This window comes from Heptranchias perlo, chromosome 1 (genome assembly GCF_035084215.1).
Source record: "Heptranchias perlo isolate sHepPer1 chromosome 1, sHepPer1.hap1, whole genome shotgun sequence".
NCBI classification, from domain to species: domain Eukaryota; kingdom Metazoa; phylum Chordata; class Chondrichthyes; order Hexanchiformes; family Hexanchidae; genus Heptranchias; species Heptranchias perlo.
In genome coordinates this window covers 108,790,589-108,817,646 of record NC_090325.1, presented here as the reverse complement: position 1 = coordinate 108,817,646, position 27,058 = coordinate 108,790,589, and the positions used below count along the sequence as shown (strand labels likewise).

At 42.6% G+C, this 27,058-nt stretch overlaps 1 long non-coding RNA gene across 1 annotated transcript; it reads right to left on the bottom strand.

The window, feature by feature from the left end:
- LOC137338410 (uncharacterized) lies at positions 1-26,791 on the bottom strand. The gene is made up of 3 exons (XR_010966616.1): positions 26,704-26,791; positions 25,510-25,721; positions 1-233 (listed from the first exon to the last, which is right to left on the bottom strand). It is a non-coding gene; the product is annotated as an uncharacterized lncRNA (long non-coding RNA).
- Between the last annotated feature and the right edge of the window lie 267 nt (positions 26,792-27,058).

Genomic DNA, 27,058 nt, shown 5'->3' with positions numbered 1-27,058 from the left:
TTGCATTTTTGACTTGATTATATAGTAATCATTTCCAGTTAGCTTGATGTTCCTGTTTTCCAACATGTTGTGATTTGTTTGACATGATGTCCACACCCTCAAATGCTCTGATCCTTCATGGGTGTGGGGAAGTCAGAATAATTCCCTCTATAAAATTTATGGTTTCCAAAGTGTCTGCAAGACGTTAGCACTGAAGGCCTAAATGTTCTAAATGTAGTCAATAAAAGGTACATCTGCAGAAACAAAATATACACTGGCATTAATATTCATGGTTCCTTTTTTTGTTCTCCTTCAATTTCACGTTTATCCTGTATAGTTTAAATCTTCCAATTACAGAACCTGCATGGAAAAATAGCTAAACTTTTAGCAATAATTTGACTATATAAGTATGGGAAGGAGATGAACTGTGATCCTTGAGCAAACGACGGATGAGACTTGCTTCACACAGCTACGCTTAGCTGATTGGTTGATATTTGTTATGTCCCCAGTGGCAGCGTGAAATGTTCCTGAGACATAAACGTTGAGTGCAGTTGTGATTTGAACAACCACCGTCAGTGCCATCCCTGTGGAAACATTTGGGTATGCGTCTGTTTATAGCACACGTTGAGAGTCACCCCCATGGCATCAGAGACCATAATCATCAGTACTTGTAATTCTCAACGCCCTCCACAAGCCTCCAATTCACACCATCTGGTGAGGACAGTGCTCATCATTCACAGGAGGAAAGGTACATACATCCACCCAAGACTAGGTCCTGCAAGGACATTACTGAACCAATTGGGTTTTCACCCACAATCCAGCAGCTTTCATGGTCATTTCATCTGATGCCAGCCCACAAATTACTAGATTTATTAAATTCAATTTCACAACTTAACCACGGTGGGATTTGAACCTCTGGGTTGCTAGTCCAATACCATAATCAATTTGTTGGTAAAAATAACTCTTGCAGTTTGATAATCTTCTCTATCTTTTGTTTCACCAGTGCTACATTTCAGCCTCCATGTTCTACTCTTACAACCCTATTGCAATGCTGTAAATATGTTAAAAGCAACAGATAGTTGAATTGTTATGCATGACATTATTTTTTGTTATTGACCATAAAACATCTTTACTTTTAACAAACATCTAATCTAATTTTATGCATTGTATTCAAGTTCCCATAAAAAATAATTTAGCAATGTTCATACAGGAGATCTTCTCCTATCTACCATTTGCACAAACAACAACTGTAGTGAACTGTGGGGGAGACTTTCAACTGCTGGCCGCCTGTTGGAAATCTGGTGGGGACCTTGTCTCCGAAAAAATGTTAACGAAACCCGAACTTGAAAGTGGTTTGGGCTTCCTGACTACTGCGGGCACTGTGGGCACACTGTTGATATCACGACCATTTGGTGCCCAATCTGATAGTCTCCCCAAACGAATCTGTTCCCAGATGATGCACCTGAAGAGATAATGGAATCTACGTTTTACTTCCAGATCTTGTCTTGATCAGGCTGTCCTCTACAATGTATTCCTGAGCAGCCATGCAACTTATTCATACCTGTTATGTTCACTGTGTAGTTGTGATTTCTTACTCCCGACTCCTGCCTCTACTTTCAGACAAAGAGTTGACTGATTTGAAACAGCATGAGTTATATCGAGATACATCGAACCTACAGCACAGAAACAGGCCATTCGGCCCAACTGGTCTATGCGGGCATTTATGCTCCGCACGAGCCTCCTCCCTCCCTACTTCATCTACTCCTTTCAGGATACCCTTATATTCCTTTCTCCCCCATGTCCTTCTCTAGCTTCCCCTTAAGTGCATCAAAGTTATTTGCCTCAACTACTCCTTGCGGTAGCAAGTTCCATATTCTTACCATTCTTTGGGTAAAGAAGTTTCTTTTTTTTTATTCATTCATGGGATGTGGGCATCGCTGGCGAGGCCAGCATTTATTGCCCATCCCTAATTGCCCTTGAGAAGGTGGTGGAGAGCCGCCTTCTTGAACCGCTGCAGTCCGTGTGGTGAAGATTCTCCCGCAGTGCTGTTAGGAAGGGAGTTCCAGGATTTTGACCCAGCAACGATGAAAAAACGGCGATATATTTCCAAGTCAGGATGGTGTGTGACTTGGAGGGGAACATGCAGGTGGTGTTGTTCCCATGTGCCTGCTGCTCTTGTCCTTCTAGGTGGTAGAGGTCGCGGGTTTGGAAGGTGCTGTCAAAGAAGCCTTAGCGAGTTGCTGCAGTGCATCCTGGGATGGTACACACTGCAGCCAAAGTGCACCGGTGGTGAAGGGAGTGAATGTTTAGGGTGGTGGATGGGGTGCCAATCAAGCGGGCTGCTTTGTCCTGGATGATGTTGAGTTTCTTGTGTGTTGTTGGAGCTGCACTCATCCAGGCAAGTGGAGAGTATTCCATCACACACCTGACTTGTGCCTTGTAGATGGCGGAAAGGCTTTGGGGAGTCAGGAGGTGAGTCACTCGCTGCAGAATACCCAGCCTCTGACCTGCTCTTGTAGCCACAGTATTTATATGGCTGGTCCAGTTAAGTTTCTGGTCAATGGTGACCCACAGGATGTTGATGGTGGGGGATTCGGCGATGGTAATGCCGTTGAATGTCAAGGGGAGGTGGTTAGACTCCCTCTTGTTGGAGATGGTCATTGCCTGGCACTTGTCTGGTGCGAATGTTACTTGCCACTTATCAGCCCAAGCCTGGATGTTGTCCAGGTCTTCCTGCATGTGGGCACGGACTGCTTCATTATCTGAGGGGTTGCGAATGGAACTGAACTCTGTGCAATCATCAGCGAACATCCCCATTTCTGACCTTATGATGGAGGGAAGGTCATTGATGAAGCAGCTGAAGATGGTTGGGCCTAGGACACTGCCCTGAGGAACTCCTGCAGCAGTATCCCGAGGCTGAGATGATTGGCCTTCAACAACCACTACCTTCTTCCTTTGTGCTAGGTCTGACTCCAGCCACTGGAGTGTTTTCCCTCTGATTCCCATTGACTTCAATTTTACTAGGGCTCCTTGGTGCCACACTCGGTCAAATGCTGCCTTGATGTCAAGGGCAGTCACTCTCACCTCACCTCTGGAATTCAGCTCTTTTGTCCATGTTTGGACCAAGGCTGTAATGAGGTCTGGAGCCGAGTGGTCCTGAATTCTCTATTGGATTTATTAGCGATTATTTTATATTTATGATCTCTAGTTTCGGCAGAAACATCAGGTTAGCTAACTAACTCTTCGTAAATTTCGAATGTTTTTCCCCCTCTCCTAGTGCTGTATTTAGTTTGAAATCACTATTACGTATTGTGCAATAGTTGTTGAACAATCTATTTTTAATGCAGTTCCTAACAATAAAGGTTTGGATGCCCAAACTAGCTTATTTTCCCACCTTGTAGTCTATTAGTCTCCTATTAATCCCCAGAGAGACGACATGAACCACAGTTTCAGCTTGTAGCTGTGAGAAATTTATCCTTCAACCCTAATGTGATCTGGCCAACTCCCTGATATCAAACTATCATTCAAAGCAACATTTATGTAGCCTTGTCTGGTTGTACACCAGGGCACAAGACTCATGGGTTGGGAAGGGGGAGGTGGTGGGGGTAATTTAAACTTTTGGCACGGCCAAGAAACAGGTATTTGCAGCCTCCATTATACACCCCGCCGAAGGATTAAATCGCCTTCGTTGTGTTCCATGCCGTATTTAATCACCTACACCTGGCTTTAGAATTTTCAGTTTTATTGTTATCCAGCATTTACCCATTTTTCAATAGAGATTAGTTGGTATAGAATCATTGGGCCCGATTTTACAATGGTGGCAGGTTGGCAGCAAGGGGGTGAAGGTGCACGTGGCAAACCCGCATGAACAAAACTTACCATTTCCAATGCGATCACATGTTGATTGATGATGATTAACGTCCTCTCCGGGTTTCGCGCCCGGCAGCTAACCTGATTGACAGGCAGGCTGCCATCAGGAGCTGCAATGCGAGTTGGAGGGGGGAAGGCGAGAAAGAGAGAGAGCCAGACGTCATCCGGCGCTGGAAGGAAAGACCTGGGGTGGGGGGAGAATGGAAGATCGGGGGGGGCAAGGGAAGATCGGGGGTGAAAGGGGAAGATCGGGGGGGAGGAGAGGGGAAGATCGGGGGAGTGAGGGGAAGATCGGGCGGGGAGAGAGGAAGATCGGGGGGAGAGGGGAAGATCGGGGGGAGAGGGGAAGATCGGGGGGAGAGGGGAAGATCGGAGGGAGAGGGAAAGATTGGGGGGAGAGGGGAAGATCGGGGGAGTGAGGGGAAGATCGGGCGGGGGAGAGAGGAAGATCGGGGGGAGAGGTGAATATCGGGGGGATAGGGGAAGATCGGGGGGAGAGGGGAAGATCGGGGGTGAAGAGGGGAAGATCAGGGGTGAAGAGGGGGACATCAGGGGAAGATCGGGGGGTTGAAGAGGGGACATCGGGGGAAGATCGGGGGGTTGAAGAGGAGGACATCGGGGGAAGATCGGGGGTGAAGAGGGGGACATTGGGGGAAGATCGGGGGGGTGAAGAGGAGGACATTGCGGGAAGATCGGGGTGTGAAGAGGACAGCAGGGTAAGATCGGGATGTGAACAGGGGGACATCGGGGGAAGATCGGGGGGTGAAGAGGGGGACATCGGGGGAAGATCGGGGGGTGAAGAGGGGGACAGCAGGGTAAGATCGGGGTGTGAACAAGGGGACATCGGGGGAAGATCGGGAGGGTGAAGAGGGGGACAGCAGGGTAAGATCGGGGTGTAAACAAGGGGACATCGGGGGAAGATCGGGGTGTGAAGAGGAGGACATCAGGGTAAGATCGGGGGGTGAAGAGGGGGACATCGGGGGAAGGTCGGGGGGTGAAGAGGGGGACATCGGGGGAAGATCGGGGGGTGAAGAGGAGGACATCGGGGGAAGATCGGAGGGTGAACAAGGGGACATCGGGGGAAGATCGGGAGAGTGAAGAGGGGGACAATGGGGGAAGATCGGGGGTTGAAGAGGGGGACATCGGGGGAAGATCGGGGGTGAAGAGAGGGACATCGGGGGAAGATCGGGGGTGAAGAGGGGACATCAGGGGGGAGTGAAGAGAGGGACATCAGAGGAAGATCGGGGGTGAAGAGGGGAAGATCGGGGGGTTGAAGAGGAGGACATCAGGGTAAGATCGGGGTGTGAACAAGGGGATATCGGGGGAAGATCGGTGGTGAAGAGGGGGATATCGGGGGAAGGTAGGGGTGAAGAGGGGGACATCGGGGGTGAAGAGGGGGACATTGGGGGAAAATTGGGGGGTCACGAGGCGGGCATCAGGCGAAGATCGGGAGGGTGAAGAGGGGACATCGGGGGAAGGTAGGGGTGAAGAGGGGGACATCGGGGGAAGGTAGGGGTGAAGAGGGGGACATCGGGGGTGAAGAGGGGGACATCGGGGGAAGATCGGGGGTCAAGAGGGGGGCATCGGGGGAAGATCGGGTGTGAAGAGGGGGAAATCGGAGCGGGAGACATTGGACATCGGAGCAGGGTGCAAAGGTAGGTTCATTTAGTGTTTTCACTTCCTTCCGTGGTTTTTAAATTTAATTTATTTAGTTTTTTGTTCCCTTTTCCGGCCCTTCACGCCTGGTTCGTAAATCAGAAGTGGTGGGCAAACCGCCCAGGTAAGTTAAAAATCTTTCTAAGTACTTAATCTGTCACAGGTAAAGTGCCTTAAGTACCTCATTTGGCTCTTTAACTGTGAAAGCCGGCGGGACTTCCGATTTCGGGTTGCCCGCGCGCACACAGGTGGGTCCCTGGGAAACTCGGAAGTCGGCAGGTTGGACCCGGCTTCTGAACCCAAACGGGATTTCCACGATTTTCGGAGCCCTCCCCCGCCCCCAAAGCACTTGCAATTGCCTCCAAAATTCACCCCCATTCTCTTCTTGAGAGTCTCTTCCATATATCTATCATTCCAGGAAGAAAAAGAAATCTAATCTCTGGTCTAATCTTACTTGAATCATGCTCATTTTATTTTTGTGTCCGCTTGTTCTGTTATTACAGCCTAAGTTAAATAAACTGTTCGCATCTAGGTTGCCCATGCCGATCATCAATTTCAAGTAGTGAGGCCTGAAATTAGATGGTGCCATTGTGTCACCAGAGATGGGAAGGGGTGGGACTTCCACTCACCATGAAGTTGTGGCGCTGACCCCACTGTGAATTGTGGGCTTGGCTCATTTAAAAATAGAGAGGCCTGCAGCCTGTCTAAATCCAGCCTGCAATGCCACAGATACACCAGGAGGAGGGGACAGAAAATTGGGGGAGGGGCAGGAGTTAGGCCCAAAATGGGCCCCGAATGGGGTGGGGGAAAATAGCTGGAAGAGAGGCAGAGACCTGATGCAGCAGTAGGGTATAAAATTTGCTGCTGCTTATTGGGGCTGGAGCAGCACTGGAGGAAGCAGGTAACCTGGGCAACAATGATCACAGCAAGGGTCAAAAGAAGAACAGCCAACATCAGAGAGTTTGAACTGGATATCCTCTCAACAGAGATACAAAGCAGGAAGGACAGCTATTTGCAATCAGGAGCCAGAGACCTCTCCAGTTCTTTCTTTTCTATTAAGACCCTCTTTAAAGCCCACCTATTTGACTAAGCGTTTGGTCACTCCTCTTGATATTTCCTTCTTTGGCTCAGCATCCACTTTTTCTTACACCTCCATAAAACACCTTGGAATGTTTTCCTACATTAAAGGTTCTATATAAATGCAAGTAGTTGTTGTTGTAAAAGTACTGGACTGAATGATTTTTCTTATTCCTTAATGGTGCATTATTCTAGATATCTGCATAATTACAGCCCAAAGGACAAAAATCATTCATCTGATGGTTCAAAATGCATTGTATGCCTGTGCAGTGTTAAAACAAATATCAGTATTTAAAATCAAATATAGGCAGTAGCTGAAATTTTATATTTGCAGGTTCCTGTATTTGCTTGTGCATATAGCTGGCATTAAATGACATGTGGGTTGGTGAATGATTACTAACAAAAGAAAGGCCTTGGGTGGAGCTGTCCAGAGTATATCTAAATGTATGTTGTCAAAGAATGCCACCTACACTGGAGACACAAAGCTTTAATTCTTAGTTTACCATATTACTTACTCTCTTAAAGGCACCAGGGTTGATAGTGTGCGAATTGTGGAAGAAGTGTGAATAAATTGGGAAAAGAAAATAGATCATCTGTACATAGGGGTTCTGGCTCTACACTGCTTTCTGTTTCTCCTTGACTCTTCTGTTTTATTGTTATGGTGACACTATCATTTTTCCTTTTAAATTATTTTCTTCCCTTCACCTCCCCACTATCATTGGCCAACAAGAAACCTCTGACTCCTCACTCTGAATGCTTCTGATCCACAGACACAGCATGAATGGGTGTTTTGTGCTGAACGTCACCAGGATGATTTTATTTTAAATTATGTGAATTTTTCTGCTCATCAAGGTAGGTCAGAGGAATGGAACACTAGTTAAAAACAACCACTCCCAGATCGGGTACAGTATAGACAGCTGCAGAGTAAAACTGCTCCAACAATATTTTGTAGCTCCAACCTCAAGAAGCCAGCTCTCTCTCCACTGCAATTTATTGTTTCCCATACCAATCATCCTTGCAGCCTCTCTGAGTGAGCCAATGTAATGACAAAGTAGAGACATTTTTGTGCTGTGGCCCCTTAACTAAAATGAATTGTGCTGAGACGACATAAACTCGTTTTATGTAGGAAATTTAGATAACGTAAGCAAAATTAAGTTAATGTTTCAGGTCGATGGTCATCTGTGATGTTTCTTTTTCCTTAATGGTGCATTATCCCAGACATCTGCATAATTACATCCCAAAGGGCAAAAATCGTTCATCTGATGGTTCACCTCTGTTTCTTTCTCCACAGGTGCTGCCTGTCTATTTCCAGCAATTTTTGTTTTTATTTCAAATTTCCAGCATCCGCAGTATTTTGTTTTTGATGAAGCAAAATTAACATGGTTGCTCGAAATGAGATGTAAGTCTTAGACAGGCTAAAAGAAATCAAAACAAACAAATCCCCAGGGATGGATGGTATTCATCCCAGAGTACTGACTAAGTAGGAGATTAGTAAGGTATTGACAATATTATGAAAGAGCCACAGGCAAGGAGGAAGTACCAGTAGATTGGAAGCAGGCTAATGTGGTGACTACATTTGAAAAGGGCGACATCACAGGGCTACCTGTAACATAACAGTCAACATGGATTCAGAAGGGGAAGATCCTGCCTGACCAACTTTGTTGACATTTTTGAGGAAATGACATCCCAAGTGGACCATGGAAAGCCCAATGGTGTGGAATACATAGACTTTCAAAGGCATTTGTCCAAATTCCACAAGAAAAGCTGTAGTTAAACTCAAAGCTGTGGGGATTCATTGTAAATCTTGGGAACGAATAAGATACTGGCTGAAGGTTAGAAAACAATGGGTACTTGGTTAGCAGAGTAATGTCAGGATATGGGCAAATCCTGAGTGGAGTGCATCAAGGCTCGGTGTTGGGACCATTACTGTTTATAATATACATAAATAGCTTGGGTTCAAGAATTCAATGAAAATTGGTCAAATTGTAGATAATACTAAACTAGGGGGGGATAGTGGCTTTAGAGATTACAAAAATGTGTTGGACAAAATAACTAAGTGGGCAGAATAATGGCACATGAAATTTAATATATACAAGTGTAAAGTATTGCATGTAGGACAGATGAATGCCGTTGAAATAGCTACGGATTAAGTTGAAGGAGAATGAGAAGTCTTAGTAGACTCAATGCTCAACATGTCCAATCAATGCAGAGCAGCAATCAACATTGAAATGTTGAAGTATATAGTGAAAACGTACAAGTCAGAGCAAGTCATAATCAAGCTAGACGGTGCTTTGGATCCCATACAATTTCACAACACGACCATAGTTTGTAAGTTTATCCCATCTTTTTCGGCTGCCACTTTTAAGAGATTCTAGCCATCTGCTGAGTTGCACATTGTTCACTTTTAATTGTCTGGCATGTTGCAAGGAATTTTATTGCATTGTCCAATGCATCCCTAGCTCTCTCACCACCCTTTCACAACAGGAATCCATCAAACAGAATATAACATAGTATGATTGTCTCCTTTGACCACACTACCGAGGTGACGTAGCAAACCTTCCCCTCATGTTACGTGGTTCAGTGTGATTTGTGAGATCCTGTTCAATCTCTCCTTTATTCCCTTGTATCACTTAGTAGCTTCCCTCTCCCTCATTCCCAGAATGTGCCGACCTAGTTTGCTCACTATCTTCTGTTAATTATGTGAAACAGGATTCATATTGCCTATTTCATTTTAGTAATTAAATGTTTACAAACCTTTTCAATTGTCTCTGGACTGTGAGATCTTGTCATGTTTGGCATAGCTGTTTTGCTTCACACCAATGGTACATTTATAGTGTAAATATAGTCAAAATCTGGTGTCTGTCCCTGGCCTGATACTGGAGTGAAGTGGACCAAGACTCCCTTATGAAGGGAATCAACTGTGCCTCGCTCCAAAGGCAAATTAGGTCTGGATTTATACTTTTGCCCTTTATCTCTATTTCCTTAGGGATTAAGACACTATATACTTAAAGATCAAGGGATTAAGACATTAAGTACTGAGGGAGTGCAGCACTGTTGGATGTGCCGTCTTTCAGATGAGATGTTTAGTCGAGGACCCAACTGCCCTCTCAGGTGGATATAAGAACTTAAAGGACATAAGAACATAAGAAATAGGAGCAGGAGGAGGCCATACGACCCCTTGAACCTGCTCCCCAATTCAATAAGTTCATGGCTGATGTTCGACCTCAACTCCACTTTCCCGCCCGATCCCCATATCCCTTGATTCCCTTAGAGTCCAAAAATCTTTCAATCTCTGTCTTGAATATACTCAACGACTGAGCATCCACAGCCCTCTCGGGTAGGGAATTCCAAAGATTCAAGACCCTCTGAGTGAAGAAAGTTCCCCTCATCTCAGCCATTACAGAAACATGGCTGCAGGGTGACAATGACTGGGAATTAAATATGCCAGGGTATTTAACAATCAGGAAGGACAGGCAGGAAGGAAGGGGAGGTGGGGTGGCTATGTTAATAAAGGAAGGAATCACTGTAATACAGAGAAATGATATTGGGACAAAAGGTCAGGACAATGAAACAGTTTGGGTAGAGATAAGGAATAATAAGGGGAAAAAAACACTAGTGGGCGTAGTATATAGGCCTCCTAATAGTTGCAACTCTGCTGGAAGAAGTATTAATCAGGAAATAGTCGGGGCATGTAATAAGGGAACAGCTATAATTATGGGGGATTTTAACTATCATATTAACTGGACAAATCAAATTGGGCATGGCAGCCTTGAGGAAGAGTTTATTGAGTGTATTCGGGATAGATTTCTTGAGCAGTATGTCACTGATCCTACAAGGGGGCAGGCAACCTTGGACCTGGTCCTGTGTAATGAGCCAGGATTAATTAATAATGTCCTAGTTAAGGATCCCCTTGGAATGAGTGACCATAACATGGTTACATTCCATATCCAATTAGAGGGTGAGAAGGTTGGTTCTCAAACAAGCGTACTGAGCTTGAATAAAGGAGACTATGATGGTATGAGAGCGGAATTGATTAAAGTGGACTGGGAAAATAGATTAAAGGGTAAGACGGTACATGAGCAGCGGTGTTCATTTAAGGAATTATTTTACAACTTTCAAAAGAAATATATTCCACTGAGGAAAAAAGGGTGTAAAAGAAATGACAGCCATCCGGGGCTAAGTAAAGAAATTAAGGATAGTATCCGACTAAAAACATGGACATATAAGGTAGCCAAACTTAGTGGGAGGATAGAAGATTGGGAAGTCTTCAAAAGACAGCAAAAAGTAAGTAAAGGGTTGATTAAGAAAGGGAAGATAGATTATGAAAATAAATTAGCAAAAAATATAAAAGCAGATAGCAAGACTTTCTATAGTTATTTAAAAAGAAAAAGGGTGGCTAAGGCAAACGTAGGTCCCTTAGAGGATGAGACCGGGAAATTAATGGTGGGAAACATGGAGATGGCAAAAATGCTGACCAAATATTTTGTTTCAGTCTTTACAGTAGAGGACACTAAGAATATCCCAACACTGGACAAACAGGGGGCTCTGGGGGGGGGGGGGGAGGAGCTTAATACGATTAAAATCACTAAGGAATTGGTACTCAGTAAATTAATGGGACTCAAGGCGGATAAATCCCCTGGACCTGATGGCTTCCATCCTAGGGTCTTGAGGGAAGTGGCAGTAGGGATTGTGGATGCTTTGGTAATAATTTTCCAAAATTCTCTGGACTCGGCAAAGGTCCCGGCAAATTGGAAAACTGCTAATGTAACACCCTTATTTAAAAAGGGTAGTAGGCAGAAGGCTGGAAATTATAGACCAGTTAGCCTAACATCTGTGGTGGGTAAAATTTTGGAGTCCATTATTAAGGAGACAGTAGCGGTACATTTGGATAAACATAATTTAATAGGACAAAGTCAGCATGGCTTTATGAAGGGGAAGTCATGTCTGACAAATTTGCTTGAGTTCTTTGAGGACATAACGTACAGGGTGGATAAAGGGGAACCAGTGGACGTAGTGTATTTAGACTTCCAGGAGGCATTCGGCAAGGTGCCACATAAAAGATTATTGCTCAAGATAAAGAATCACTGGATTGGGGGTAATATTCTGGCATGGGTGGAGGATTGGTTATCTAACAGGAAGCAGAGAGTTGGGATAAATGGTACATTCTCGGACTGGCAACCAGTAGCCAGTGGTGTTCCACAGGGGTCGGTGCTGGGTCCCCAACTCTTTACAATCTATATTAACGATTTGGAGGAGGGGACCGAGTGTAACGTATCAAAGTTTGCAGATGATACAAAGATGGGAGGGAAAGTAGAGAGTGAGGGGGACATAAAAAACCTACAAGGGGATATAGACAGGCTGGGTGAGTGGGTGGAGATTTGGCAGATGCAATACAATATTGGAAAAAGTGAGGTCATGCACTTTGGCAGGAAAAATCAGAGAGCAAGTTATTATCTTAATGGCGAGAAACTGGAAAGTACTGCAGTACAAAGGGATCTGGGGGTCCTAGTGCAAGAAAATCAAAAAGTTAGTATGCAGGTGCAGCAGGTGATCAAGAAGGCCAACGGAATGTAGGCTTTTATTGCTCGGGGGATAGAATATAAAAACAGGGAGGTATTGCTGCAGTTATATAAGGTATTGGTGAGACCGCACCTGGAATACTTTATACAGTTTTGGTCTCCATACTTAAGAAAAGACATACTTGCTCTCGAGGCGGTACAAAGAAGGTTCACTTGGCTAATCCCGGGGATGAGGGGGTGGACATATGAGGAGAGGTTGAGTAGATTGGGATTCTACACATTGGAGTTCAGAAGAATGAGAGGCGATCTTATTGAAACATATAAGATTGTGAAGGGGCTTGATCGGGTGGATGCGGTAAGGATGTTCCCAAGGATGCGTGAAACTAGAACGAGGGGGCATAATCTTAGAATAAGGGGCTGCTCTTTCAAAACTGAGATGAGGAGAAACTTCTTCACTCAGAGGGTAGTAGGTCTGTGGAATTTGCTGCCCCAGGAAGCTGTGGAAGCTACATCATTAAATAAATTTAAAACAGAAATAGACAGTTTCCTAGAAGTAAAGGGAATTAGGGGTTACGGGGAGTGGGCAGGAAATTGGACATGAATTTAGATTTGAGGTTAGGATCAGATCAGCCATGATCTTATTGAATGGCGGAGCAGGCTCGAGGGCCGATTTTTTTTTTTTTATTCGTTCACGGGATGTGGGCGTCGCTGGCAAGGCCAGCATTTATTGCCCATCCCTAAGAGGGCAATTAAGAATCAACCACATTGCTGTGGGTCTGGAGTCACATATAGGCGAGACCGGGTAAGGACGGCAGGTTTCCTTCCCTAAAGGACATTAGTGAACCAGATGGGTTTTTACGACAATCCGGTAGTTTCATGGCTATCATTACTGATTCCAGATTTTTTTATTTAATTAATTGAATTTAAATTCGCCAGCCGCCGTGGCGGGATTTGAACTCGTGACTCTGGATTTTAGTCCAGGCCTCTGGATTGGCCTACTCCTGCTCCTATTTCTTATTTTCTTATAAATGGCTGACCTCATATCCTGAGACTATGTCACTTGTTCTCGACTCTCCAGCCAGGGGAAACATCCTCTCAGCATCTCCCCTGTCAAGCAGAATCTTATATGTTTCAATAAGATCACCTCTCATTCTTCTAAATTCCAGACAGTATAGGCCCATTCTACTCAATCTTTCATCGTGGAACAACCCTCTCAACCCAGGAATCAAACTAGTGAACCTTTGTTGCACCGTCTCTAAGGCAAGTATATCCCTCCTTAGATAAGGAGTACAAAACTGTACTCAGCACTCTTGATGAGGTCTCACCAAAGCCCTGTACAATTGCAGCAAGACTTCCTCACTCTTGTACTCCAACCCCCTTGTAATAAAGGCCAACATTCAATTTGCCTTTCTAATTGCTTGCTGTCCCTGCATGTTAACTTTCTGTGTTTCGTATACAAGGTCACCCAAATCCCTCTGATCACCAACATTTAATAGTTTCTCACTATTTAAAAAAACATTTTTCTATTTTTCCTACCAAAGTGAATAACCTCACATTTCCCCACATTATACTCCATCTGCCACCTTCTTGCCCACTCACTTAACCTGTCGATATCCCTTTGCAGCCTCTTTGCGTCCTCCTCACAGCTTACTTTCCCACCTAGCTTTATATCGTCAGCAAACTTGTATACATTACACTCGGTCCCTTCATCTAAGTCATTAATATAGATTGTAAATAGCTGAGGCCCAAGCACCGATCCCTGCGGCACCCCACTAGTTACAACCTGCCAACCCGAAAACGACCCGTTTATCCCTACTCTCTGTTTTCTGTCCATTAACCAATCCTCAATCCGTGCTAATATATTACCCCCAATCCCATGAGCCCTAATCTTGTGTAACAACCTCTTATGTGGCAGATGTGAAGGCCTTAGAGAAGGTGCAGAAGAGATTTATTAGAATGATTCCAGAGATGAGGGACTTCAGTTACATAGATAGACTGGAGAAGCTGGGGTTGTTCTCCTTGGAACAGAAAAGGTTGCGAGGAGATTGGATAGAGGTATTCAAAATCATGAAGGGTCTAGACAGAGTAGATAAAGAGAAATTGTTCCCATGGATAGAGGGTCAAGAACCAGAGGACATAGATTTAAGAAAAAGAACCAAAGGTGGCATGAGGAAACACTTTTTTACACAGCGAGTGGTTAGGATCTGGAATGCACTGCCCGAGGAGGTGGTGGAGGCAGATTCAATCATGGCCTTCAAAAAGGAAATGGATAAGTACTTGAAAGGAAAAAATTTGCAGGGCTACAGGGATAGGGCAGAAGAGTGAGACTAGCTGGATTGCTCTTGCATAGAGCCGGCGCGGACTCGATGGGCTGAACGGCCTCCTTCCGTGCTGTGACCTTTCTATGATTCTATGATTCTACCTTATCGAATGCCTTTTGAAGGTCCAACTATACTACATTCACTGGTTCCCCCTTATCTATCCTGCTAGTTACATCCTCAAAAAACTCTAATAGATTTATCAAACACGATTTCCCTTTCATAAAACCGTGTTGACTCTGCCTAATTATATTATGATTTTCTAAGTGCCCTGTTACTATGTCCTTAATAATAGATTCTAGCTTTTTCCCTACTACTGATGTTAGGCTAACTGGCCTATAGTTCCCTGTTTTCTCTCTCCCTCCTTTCTGGAATAGCAGGGTTACATTTGCTACCTTCCAATCCACAGGGACCGTTCTAGAATCCAGAGAATTCTGGAAGATCAAAACCAATGCATCTACTATCTCTGCAGCCACCTCTTTTAAAACTCTAGGATGTAGGCCATCAGGTCCAGGGGATTTGTTATCTTTTAGTCCCATGGTTACCATAGTACTATTCAAAGAGAAGCAGGGGTGTTGTCCCAGTGTCCTGGCCAATATTTATCCCTCAACCAACATCAGTAAAATAGATGATCTGGTCATTTATCTCATTACTGTTTGTGGAACCCTGCTGAGTGCAAATTATCTGCCACATTTCCCTGCATTACAACAGTGACTACACTTCAAAAGTACATAATTGGCCGTGAAGCACTTTGGGATGACATGAGAGATGCTATATAAATTTAATTCTTTTTTTCTTTCTTTGTTTCCTTTTCTTTCTTTAGCTACCAGCTACAAGTGAAGGAAATCCTCATCAGTCAGACGGGTTTAGGATCTAATTTTATATAACCTAAGTCTATAGTAAACATTACTTAAATTGCCTTTAGTAACTTCAAATTCATCTATCTGACAACTCAGTTACTCCAGGTCACTTAAAGTACATATATTGGTTGCTATGGTGATTTACCTGTTGATTTAGCAGGAAACAAATCCAGAAATCCTTCTTCCTCCAAGCAACGCAAACGCTGACTCAAAGGAGTGTTGAGGCCAAACTGCCTGGAACATAAATATTTTTTAAAAGGAAAAAGAATACTAGTCTTTGATCTGGCTCCAAAATATCCAGCTGTTGTATTTGTGCCCATAAAATAAAGACCTCATTCTTTTGTTTAGATATTCTGGGTGGGCTTTGAATCTGACTGTATTTGTTTGTCTCCCCAAGCTTCCTCTCAGGCGCAACCTCCCCCCACAACACTTGCTAGGCTTTCTTTCTGGAATTAAATATTTGGACCTTCCATATTTTCACAGTCATGGGATAATTAACCTCAGCAGTCCATAGTCTCATTAAAATAAAACTTAGGCTTAACACATTGAAGTCCCAAAACTGCAATGTTGGTCATTCCCGGTGCATCCACATCTGATAGTAGGGAGAGCTGGCCTCACCAATTGTACAGCTAGCCCTTCCCACTAATTATAATCGGCTCACAATGCCTGGAAAATGGGTGTTAGGAACTAAGCCCAGCAAACAGCAATACTGTAGGAAAAGTTGGTAAAGAAACTAAGGACATATGCAAAAATTGACTATAACAAAGTAACCAAGTGCAGATGGCAAAATCCACTAAAGCAAACACAACTTTACTCTACGTTTTCAGAATGGAATGGTAGCTTTAAAAATCCATCTACAGTAGGTCAGACCCACCGGTTTACTAATTTAAGGTGATAATTTTCACCATCATCACTTGGCTGGTAAACTGGCAGAGCAGATCATTCACTCGTCATAGAAGCCAATTGATGTTCATTTCCATTGATTTCAATGGAGATGATAATTGGACGAATTGTATAACCAGCGGGCGATCCTCTTCACCAGTTTACCAGCCAAGTGATGAAGATGAAAATTACCCCCTGGCACATTTCGTATTCCTGGCTCACAGAAGCGACTACCCCATGTTTTCCACTGTCCTCTAATTTAAATTCAGCTGGTGTTCTCCCAGTGCTGAGAGCACAGAGGTCGGGGATGTATTTGATTTTCCGGGCAGAAGTGAGACAAACATTATTCAACCCCACCCCCTCCCAGGTACTCAAGAAGCACTCTATCTTGGGTGGCTTGCATAGTGACCTAAGTCCTTAAAGTAGTGTGAGTATTACCACTGGAGTTAATAATAATGAAATTGTTAATTATGTTAACTGTACTTGGGCTAGCTTGATTGTCTGCCTCTGTTTGGTGATGGTTTCAATTTATAAATAAAGCAATTGAGGATATTAAGTTAGATAGATGCCAAATGGACTCAGATTAAATGCATATTATAATACTGATACTTCAATTCCAAAGAGAATCAGGATATCAACATATTAGTTTTTAGAGCCAAGTTCTAGAGAAAGTGTAGGCATGCATACATGAACATCAGCATACATGCAACTCCACTTTAACACCCTTTGAATTTTATCATTCTAATCTAAAATCTGTTGAAGTCTTGAAATGCACATGCCCAACCCACACTAAGGTCATTTCATTCATCCCTGATACTCCATCTCTGATGTACTTCCTACGATGTCAATGAATGAAAAGATAAACTTTGTATTAAGCATTCCGTGAAAAATTGCTATGATTCATCCCATGATTCATTCTGGACTACATCCAAAATTAATTTGAAAACTTTTTCCAGATTTTGTAATAGTTTGGCACACCTAGTGAATTAATGTAAGGGAAAAAAATAACACACGTCCACCTTGGATCCGCAGACCGTCCCAACATCTTAGGTGTGCCAATGGAGCCAGAGTACCCTCAGGAAAGGGAGCAGCGTGTTTGTAATAGCAATCGGAAAGGTAACCCTTTGAGTACTGTAGAGGTTAATTTTGGAATTATGTTTGGAGTCAGTTATTTCATGGCAAAGTTATAATTTCAACTATGAACTACCCCTATTTAAAAATAACTACTGTAATAACAAGGGGAATGATGATACTGATTAAATCCACTTTGTTTAGTAGCATATGGGCCACAAAATTCCACGTGGTGAGTTGTGCCAGATTTGCACCACCAGAGCTGAATACTCCAGAATTTCATGGGTCAGCTCATTTGCGTATCCATTGGAGAATCCATCGGTGCAACTCCCATATAAAATGGTTGTAATATGTTGGGGTGCCTTCAAAAAGCCAATTCTGGTTGAAGATTGCAACAACAGGCTGAGGGAGCAGCAGGTCGCTGTCAACTAGCTGCACTGGATGGCTCGTGTGATTTTATCCCACCTTTCAAGAATGTCCAGCACTGCGGGATCTGGCACTGACAGCCCAAAGAGGAACAGAATATGAGCTCACAATTACAGTGAGACTAATTTCCAAACCCTCAAGAGGATAGAACAGACAAGAAACGTACTGTTAGGTTTCCATGGAAGAAAATCTCCAAAAAATATCTCTCATGTCATGTGAAGGGAGGTGGCACTAGCACTGAGTGCCAACTGTCTCACCCCCAGAACACTGCACACCAGTGCCGCTAAAAATGTAATGATCTGACCAGGGTAGGCAAGGTAACACAAAGGTCACCCTCACTTTTCTTCCTTGGGCACCCTGCACACTAACACACTCTTAGCTCTCTGCACAACTAACCCCTCAGAGAGCAGTCTGGTGCTTTCTTCATGTTATAGCTGTTATATTAATGCAAGTTGTGCAGCCAATTTGCCATATACAAACGAATGAATCATCGGATAATCTAACTTTTCTTGGTAGTATGAGTTGAGGGAGGGATGTTGGTCAAGATATTGGGAGAACACCCTCCTCTTCGTCAAAAAGTGCCATAGAATCTTTTACATCCACTTAAACAGGGAGACTGGACTTTGGCTTAATATCTTATCCACCTCCAATAATGCAGCACTCCCTCAGTACTGCATTGAAGACTCAGGTGAAATAATGTGCTCAGTGATCTGTAGAAATGGTTCAGGTAAAGTTCTAGCTTTTTCTAGCATCAATGACCAATCTATCTGTTGCTTAAGACTCTGATAAAGGTGATTTCTAAACATTCATCTGCTTTCTGGTTGTATGCTGAAGACCAATCATTTTGTAGCTGGTATTTGGTACAAAGTCTTTGTGAAACTGTTGTATTTTGTTTTAGTTTTTTGGAATATTTGTTTTATTGCCAGATAGAAAAGGCATATTCAAGGTAGAAGAGTGTACACATATAGTTCTTCAGGTTTTTTCAATTCTTTCTTGAGATATGGGCGTTAATAGCAAGGCCAGCATTTATTGCCCATCCCTAGTTGCCCTCTTGAACCGCTGCAATCCAGTAAGGAGTTCCAGGATTTTGACCCATTTACAATGAAGGAATTACCAAGTCAGGATGGTGTGTGACTTGGAGGGGAACTTGGAGGTGATCGTGTTCCCATGCACCTGCTGCTCGTGTCTTTCTAGGTGGTAGAGGTTGTGGGTTTGGGAGGTGCTGTCGAAGAAGTCTCGGCGTGTTGCTTCAGTGCATCCTCTGGATAGTACACACTGCACAGTGAACTGGTCTTGAGAGTTGTTGAAGCTGCACCAATCCAGCACGTGGAAAGTATTCCATCACACTCCTGACTTGTGTCTTGTAGGTGGTGGAGAGGCTTTGGGCAGTCAGGAGGTGAGCCACTCATCACAGAATACCCGGCCTCTGACCTGCTCTAGTAGCCACATCATTTATGTGGCTGGTCCAGTTGAGTTTCAGGTCAGTAGTGACCCCCAGAGTGTTGATGCTTCTTTAATGCTATCTCTTAAGTACATGAAGTTAGCCTCCAGATTGGATCTCAGCCCATTTGGTCATTTACAATCAATATTTTTTTCTGTTTCTAAATCAAAGGGATCCAATTAAAATACATTTTAAAGATGTCCTTTGTGTCTCAAAGTTTTACAAACTCAAATATCATATTGAAATGTTGCCTAACATCAAAAGTTACAGAGAGAGTAAATTTGAAGAACTTGACCTTCTTGGTGACCCCATTACTCTGCTTATCCTTAACTATTTTAACTAACAACTAGGTCTGGTCTTATTTTTCAGTTTACATTTAAACTTCTATAACTGCTGATTTAAGTTTTGCAAGATTTCTAAATGTCATAGAATTCAACATTAATATTAAGATAATTACCCAATAACTTGAACACCCTCTACAGTATTTCAAATAAATGTTTTGTTTAATACGTCTGCTAAAAAAAATGATTTTCTCAAAAAATATAAAGCAAAATTGGAGAAATGTGCAGAACCACAGAATATATTTAGTTCACAAGTTCAGTATCCTTACCTAAATAGAATACTGTAACCAGTAGATAGTTAAACATTCCCTGATGACTGACCCTGACTGAATGGCTTGTAAAAGTAAATTGCAAAAGAACTTGTTTCCTGAGCAATGACTTTTTACATGAGTAGTTTTATCCAGCAGGCATAAATTGAACAGGTTAGAAAAACCTCTGATTTAAGGAAACAATCACTGAAGCTTAAACACCAAGAGGGAGTGATTATCCCTCATAATAGCTGTGACCCAACAGATATCATCTAGGAACAACTGGAGATAAAACATCTTCAAACAAGCTTGTGTCATCCAACTTACCAATAAGCTCAATTAGCCACCTTCCTTCAGTGAATGGTTTTAGTATATAAAGACTAGTAGCTCATATTTTGGTAAATGTGTAAACTTAATAGTTATTAGACAAACTAAACTCAACAGCTGATAATCTATTACAATCTAAAATACACCCTTCTTCCATCAATAACGTACACCGTGATTTTTGAATCTAGACACCAACGCTAAACCGAAGTGATGTGAAATTGTTAATGTGTTGTAGTAGAACGTGCAAGATGTGCTTGTACATAACTTGAATCTCACCAGCTACAGAACCCAACAATTTCTAACATTGCCAGTTTTGGCCAGTTGTTTCGTTGGACAATACCAACAGGTAATGTAAAGACCATGTCCCATCGTAATGTAAAGACCATGTCCCATCGATGGTGATGATTTCCTCTGGCTCTTATGCATAGTGACACCATAAAGAAATGTGGAAAGATTTCAAGTAAAAAGCAAAATACTGTAAATGCTGGAAATCTTTGAGCAAAAACAGAAAATGCTGGAAGAAGCGTCCTCACCTAAAACATTAACTTGTCTGTTCTCTCCACAGATGCTGGCTGACCCACTGTGTGTCTCCAGCATTTTCTGTTTTTGCACAAAGATTTTCTCTTGTCTGTATTTCTAGCAAAATTGTAAACATGTTCAAAAAGAACACATTGACAATTTCAGTAGAAATATCTACCAAAGGAAATCTTCATGCATTTTACAATCTCACTACCCATGGTAATAAGAGGATATTATCCCCACAGATAACCAAATCAAGGTGGTCTGGTAAATCCACTCCCAAGACTGTATGAAAGACAAGAGACACAAGGCATGTTAGTACCTAAATTTGGATTTACTGTCCTGACAGCTCCCTCTTCTGGAGCTCTGTGTTTTCTATCGACTGTGGTGTTAAGAAAGTGCATCAATTTCTGGAGTGTTCTTCAGCAAAGTGTAAATTCCCAACTGTTGAATTGGCTTTATGTTGTTGGTGTTACAAACTTTTTTAAAAAAGTATTCTTGATCTTTCACACTACAAGCAATTGGGTCAGGTATTCTCTTTACAATTTGCTCATTAAAGAACTTTAGTTATGCCAAACCTAGGGTCTATGTCTGTTCAGAAGTGTGTACAGAGGGAGATTACAGCATGTAAGCACTAAGCAGAAATACTGTGAAAATGTCTCAATTTTAAAATGTCTCAAACTTACCAATACACACCAACATGCTTTATGTCGAAATATTTATTCCAGGAAACATATCCAAATTTTCTGTTAAACAGTCTCATTTGCAATAAAATTATTTGCTATGTATGTATACTGGCTGTCTCCTGTGAATTTTGCATAGCTGCTATTAATAAAGAACCAGTTAACATGAACAGGTGCAGAAAATAATCAATAAGGCTAATGGAATGCTGGCCTTTATATCTAGAGGACTGGAGTACAAGGGGGCAGAAGTTATGCTGCAGCTATACAAAACCCTGGTTAGACCACAACTGGAGTACTGTGAGCAGTTCTGGGCACCGCACCTTTGGAAGGACATATTGGTCTTGGAGGGTGTGCAGCGTAGGTTTACTAGAATGATACCCGGACTTCAAGGGTTAAGTTACAAGGAGAGATTACACAAATTGGGGTTGTATTCTCTAGAGTTCAGAAGGTTAAGAGGTGATCTGATCAAAGTTTATAAGATATTAAGGGGAACGGATAGGGTGGATAGAGAGAAACTATTTCTGCTGGTTGGGGATTCTAGGAGTAGGGGGCACAGTCTAAAAATTAGAGCCAGACCTTTCAGGAGCGAGATTAGAAAACATTTCTACACACAAAGGGTGGTAGAAGTTTGGAACTCTCTTCCGCAAACGGTAATTGATACTAGCTCAATTGCTAAATTTAAATCTGAGATAGATAGCTTTTTGGCAACCAAAGGTATTAAGGGCTATGGGCCAAAGGCAGGTATATGGAGTTAGATCACAGATCAGCCATAATCGTATCAAATGGTGGAGTGAGCTCAAGGGGCTGAATGGCCTACTCCTGCTCCTATGTTCCTATGTTCCTTTGTTTAGCATGTTTCTTGACCAGAGTTATGTCCTAATACTCAGTATCATCTAATATAATGAAATATTATGGCCCAAATTTTGCTGCCAAAATAACGGCAAGTTTAATGGCACTCACCATTATTAATGCGTGAATCAGCCACAAGTTACTGGACGATTTGCGCTGCTCTGCCGTTAGCCTCGTGAAAACGGCATCTTGCTCTCAACCTCCCAGTGAGATTCATGAAATTGCTGCATTTGTGCATTAATTGCCAATTAAACTTGTCGCTGAAAGTTACGGCTGCAACTTAATAGCGTAAGTACCTTTTTGATGAGGAGATTTGTGTTCCTCCAATGCCACTCAACCTCTCCAGCCCAGAAAGGGAACAATTGAAACTGCGGACTCTCATTCCCAATTAGAGAAATTGTTGTCAGAGTCTTATAACATTTTAATTTTTTTTTACTTTGCCTTTCTGTCCTTTTTTTCTCTTTCTCTTAATTCAATCTTTCTTTCCCTCTATTTCTCTTTCTGTACCTGATTTGACTCTAATTCACTCTATTTCCTTCTCCGTCGTTGGTCTGTTTCTTTCTCAATCCTTAAATCTCATTGGTTAAGAAGATAGACTGTTGGTCCCATCGTTCACTGAGGTCCCAGATGCCCCATTGCCCTCACCGTGCCATTATCAGCTCACACTTCCAGCAACTAACAGGGCAAAAACTTTTCGAGCAGAAGGGATGAAGGAAAAAGTCTAACTAAGGGGGCACATCGTGAGATGCTCCACTCCAGCAAAATCTGGGCCAATTCACAGAAAGAAAGAAGAAAAAACTTGCATTTACATATCATCTTTCACGACCTCAGGATATCCCAAACCACATCACAGTTAATTAAGTACTTGTGAAGTGTAGTCACAGTTGTAATGTAGGGAAACGCAGGGGTCAATTTGTACACAGCAAGGTCCCACAAGCAGCAATATGATAACAACGAGATAATCTGTTTTGGTGATATTGGCTGATGGATAAATGTTGCCCTGGACACTGGGAAAACTCCCCTGCTCTTCTTTGAGATCTTTTATGTCCACCCAAGAGGGCGGATGGGATTTCGGTTTAAACTTCCAACAGTGCAGCATTCCATCATTGAAGTGTCAGCCTAGATTATGTGCTCAAGCCTCTGGAGTGCGACTTGAACATAAATACATAGAAGTTACAACATGGAAACAGACCACTTGGCCCAACCAATCCATGTCAGCGTTTACCCTCCACACGATCGAATAGTTCTGATCATCCTGTTTCCATAGCCCTACAACCCCTTTTTCTTTCATCCACTTATCCAGTCTAATCTTGAATGTTGACATCGTTTCTGCCTCAACCATTAACTCTGGAAGTGAATTCTACAGTCTCACAACTCTCTATGTGAAGAAGTTTCTCCTGCCCTCTGTTCCAAATCTCGTACAATTAATCCTGTATCTACGGCCTATCGTTTCTCTAGAAAACAGAAGACTGAGAGGTGACCTGATAGAAGTCTTTAAAATTATGGAGGGGTTCAATAGGGTCGACTTAGAGAAGATGTTTCCACTTGTGGGGGAGTCCAAAACTAGGGGTCATAAATATAAGATAGTCACTAATAAATTCAATAAGGAATTCAGGAGAAACTTCTTTACTCAGAGGGTGGTGAGAATGTGGAATTTGCTACCACATGAGCTGGTTGAAGCGAATAGCATAGATCCATTTAAGGGGAAGCTAGATAAGTACAGAGGGAGAAATGAATGGAAGGATATGCTGATAGGGTGAGATGAAGTAAATCGAGTGGCAGGAGGCTCGAGTGGAGCATAAACACTGGCCGAATGGCCTGTTCCCGTGCTGTAAATTCTATGTAATTCTTTATCCCTTAACTACTGGAAACAGTCTGCTTCTAACTGCCCTATTCCATCCCTTCATAATTTTAAACACTTTTATTATATCACCCAGAATCTGTGTTATTCTAACAAAAAAAGACCCAATTATTCAAGTTTTTCTTCATATTTGTATTTCCTCATACCAAGCAACAGCCTAGTGAATCTGTGTTGTCTCCTCCCCAAAACCTTAATATCCTTCCTATGGTGTGAAACCCAATATTGCGCATAGTACTCTAACTGAGGTCTTATTAAGGTTTTACATGGACGCATCATTACCTGTTGGTTTTTATATTCTACTTTATATTATATTCTTTATCCTATTGAGATGAAACGTAGAATACCTAGCTTTTTTACAGCCTGAGGTGCTGCCTTTAATTCCCTGTGAAACTGTACTCCCAAATTTCTCAACACTGACCCTACTGAGTACTATTACTGCTGTTTTGTTTTACCAAAATGCATCACTTCACACGTGAAGACATTGAATTCCATCTGCCACTTTTTAGCCCATCCCTCTACCTTTTCAGTTTCCTTTGGTCTGCTAAAGGATTAACTGAACCTCCTATTTTGGTGCCATCTCCAAATTTCACACCACTCCCTCTAGGCCTACATCCAAGTCATTGATATATTCAGTGAACAGAAGTGGCCCCAGAACTGAACCCTGTAGGACACCACTACCCACTTCCAACCACTCCAAAAAAAAAACTTTCCAACCAGTCAGTATGTAATGTGATTTGTTGTATTGCAATATTAATTTAAAGGTTGTATTCTGAGCAAGCACTGTGTTTCAACCATCACAATGTTGTTACTGTTAATGCTTCAAATTGCAATCTTGTACAATATTGTATAACAGGTTATAAAATATAACCCAAAAGAGTAAAACATTACAATAGCTACAAAAACATGCATGGCAACACATGTTAAGCTTAATATTTGATTTGCACCGCAGAACTGCTATTTTAACAAAAAGAAGGAAACTACCAACTTGGTATCATTGCTATATCTGCCCTGACCTGCCTCAGTCACTGGTTTTATGTTTAAACATTTGTTATTTTCAAAGTGTGAAGATGATATTTAATTTCTAGTGTAGTGGTTGTGATACTGACCGGCAATCCAGAGGTGGTGCTTTCAAATCCTACCATGGTAAATTGTGAAACTGAATTCAATAAATCGGATTATTTGTGAGCTGGCACCAGAAAAAATGACCATGAAAGCTGCTGGATTGTCATAAAAACCCAACTGGCTCACTAATTTTCTCAGGGAAGGGAATGTTCACTCCTACCCAATCTGGGCTATATGCAGCACCTGTTCCACACTACGAAATTGATGGGCAGAAAAAGACCAGCTAGTCCATCAAGCCTGTCCCACACTCATGACGGGCTGCAGCATCATGGTTAGACCCTTCTTTATTCCTCCCTCCCCCCGCAGCCATATAATCTCTTGTGCATGGCAAAAAAACAGAAAAAAACCCAGGGCCAATAAGGGAAAAAATACTCTGGACAATTCCTCTCCGACTCCCTCAGGTGAACTAAACCAGACTAGGAGATCATATGGACCATGTGTTATCTGTTAAGCCACTTACCTTTTATATGATGCGACCTCTACCCCAGTCAAGAAATGGTCCAGCTCCCTCCTGAAGGCATGTAGAGAGTCAGCACACACCGAACCAGCCAGCAATGTATTCCAGAGGCTCACTGCTCTCTGGGAGTTGACTCTTGTGGTTGAATCTTAATGATCCCAGGTGGGATGGTGTTGCCCACATTCAATGAACAAATTAACAAATGAGCTGTAAAACTGTAGGATACAATTTACACAAACAGTAAGCTTTCAGTCGGTCAATCAGGAAGAGACGCATGACAGAAAGCTGGCACAAAGCGGAGGTGTGGTTCCCTGAACCCACAGGATGGGCGGGAAAAATCGACGGCAAAATCATTGGCCCAGAATTTCCTGCAGACTTGTGCCATGGTAATGGCGTATCTACATCGTAGGGCTCATTTTACAACGCAAAAGTCCTAGGAAATTATTTCATAAGTCACTTACACTATTACTCACAACACTCCATAATTTCCTGGGACTCTGCCGTGAACCTCACCAAAACAGTTGAAAGGTAATTATAATGGCTCCATCCACCCCCCCACTCCACTGCCGAACCCTTTTCAAAGTAGCAGCAATGACAAATTTCCTTGAATCATGCTAGTTTTCTTGCCACGGAGAGGCAAACTAGATTGTTTTTTAAAGTTAGGGCATACTCTTTAATGTTATATAGCTTTTAACTTTCACCATAAATTACAATCCAAGCAAAAAAACTGTTCAAACACTCAATTACAATAATGTAAAATTCCCACTGTCAAAGATGATACTCAGGTGGCCCATTATAAAGCACCCCATCCTGATTCACCGTTTAAACTTTCCAGCCCCTAGTTTAAAGTCCAACATTGCTGGAGATCAGTGTAGGCAACAGTAACTTTAAAATCAAAGCTGTATGATTAACACATATATACGATTAAATAAAGTGATATAGTACACAAGAAACCAAAAGTAGAGACATACGAGAGATGAGAGGCCCACTCCATTTTACCACTGTTGTCCCAGAATTGGCTATAGAGCTATTGGCTGCGCCACTTCTGATTCACTGTTAGACTTGCTGCACTGTACTCAAATTACAAAAGCAGGAAATTTTGGTGTAAATTCGGAACAATGAGATTGACGCACAAAACAGCGTAATTTACAGCGTGCAACACTGATCCCGTTGTTGCAGGAAATTCTGGGTCATTACCTCAGGTTCTTGTCCTGCGTCAAACAGCAGTTAATCATGCAACAGCGTTCACAGACACCCAGGACCAGATTTCCTTCACGCCCTCTTGGACAGGGAATGATGAGAATGAGGGCTGCTGGAGAGCAAGTGGAAGGTCATGAGACAAACAGACTGGCTTATTTTGAGTTAACTTTGCAAGCTCTCATTCTACTCATGGAGCATTCAGCAGAAGCCACACGTGTAAAAATTCTACATGTAACTACAGCACCTAACAGTCATGTAAGCTTGACTCATATTTAACCACATGCAGGAAATCATTTAAGATTATTTTAAATTTGTGATGCAGTGCTTTCAATGCAATTATATTGTTCTGCAT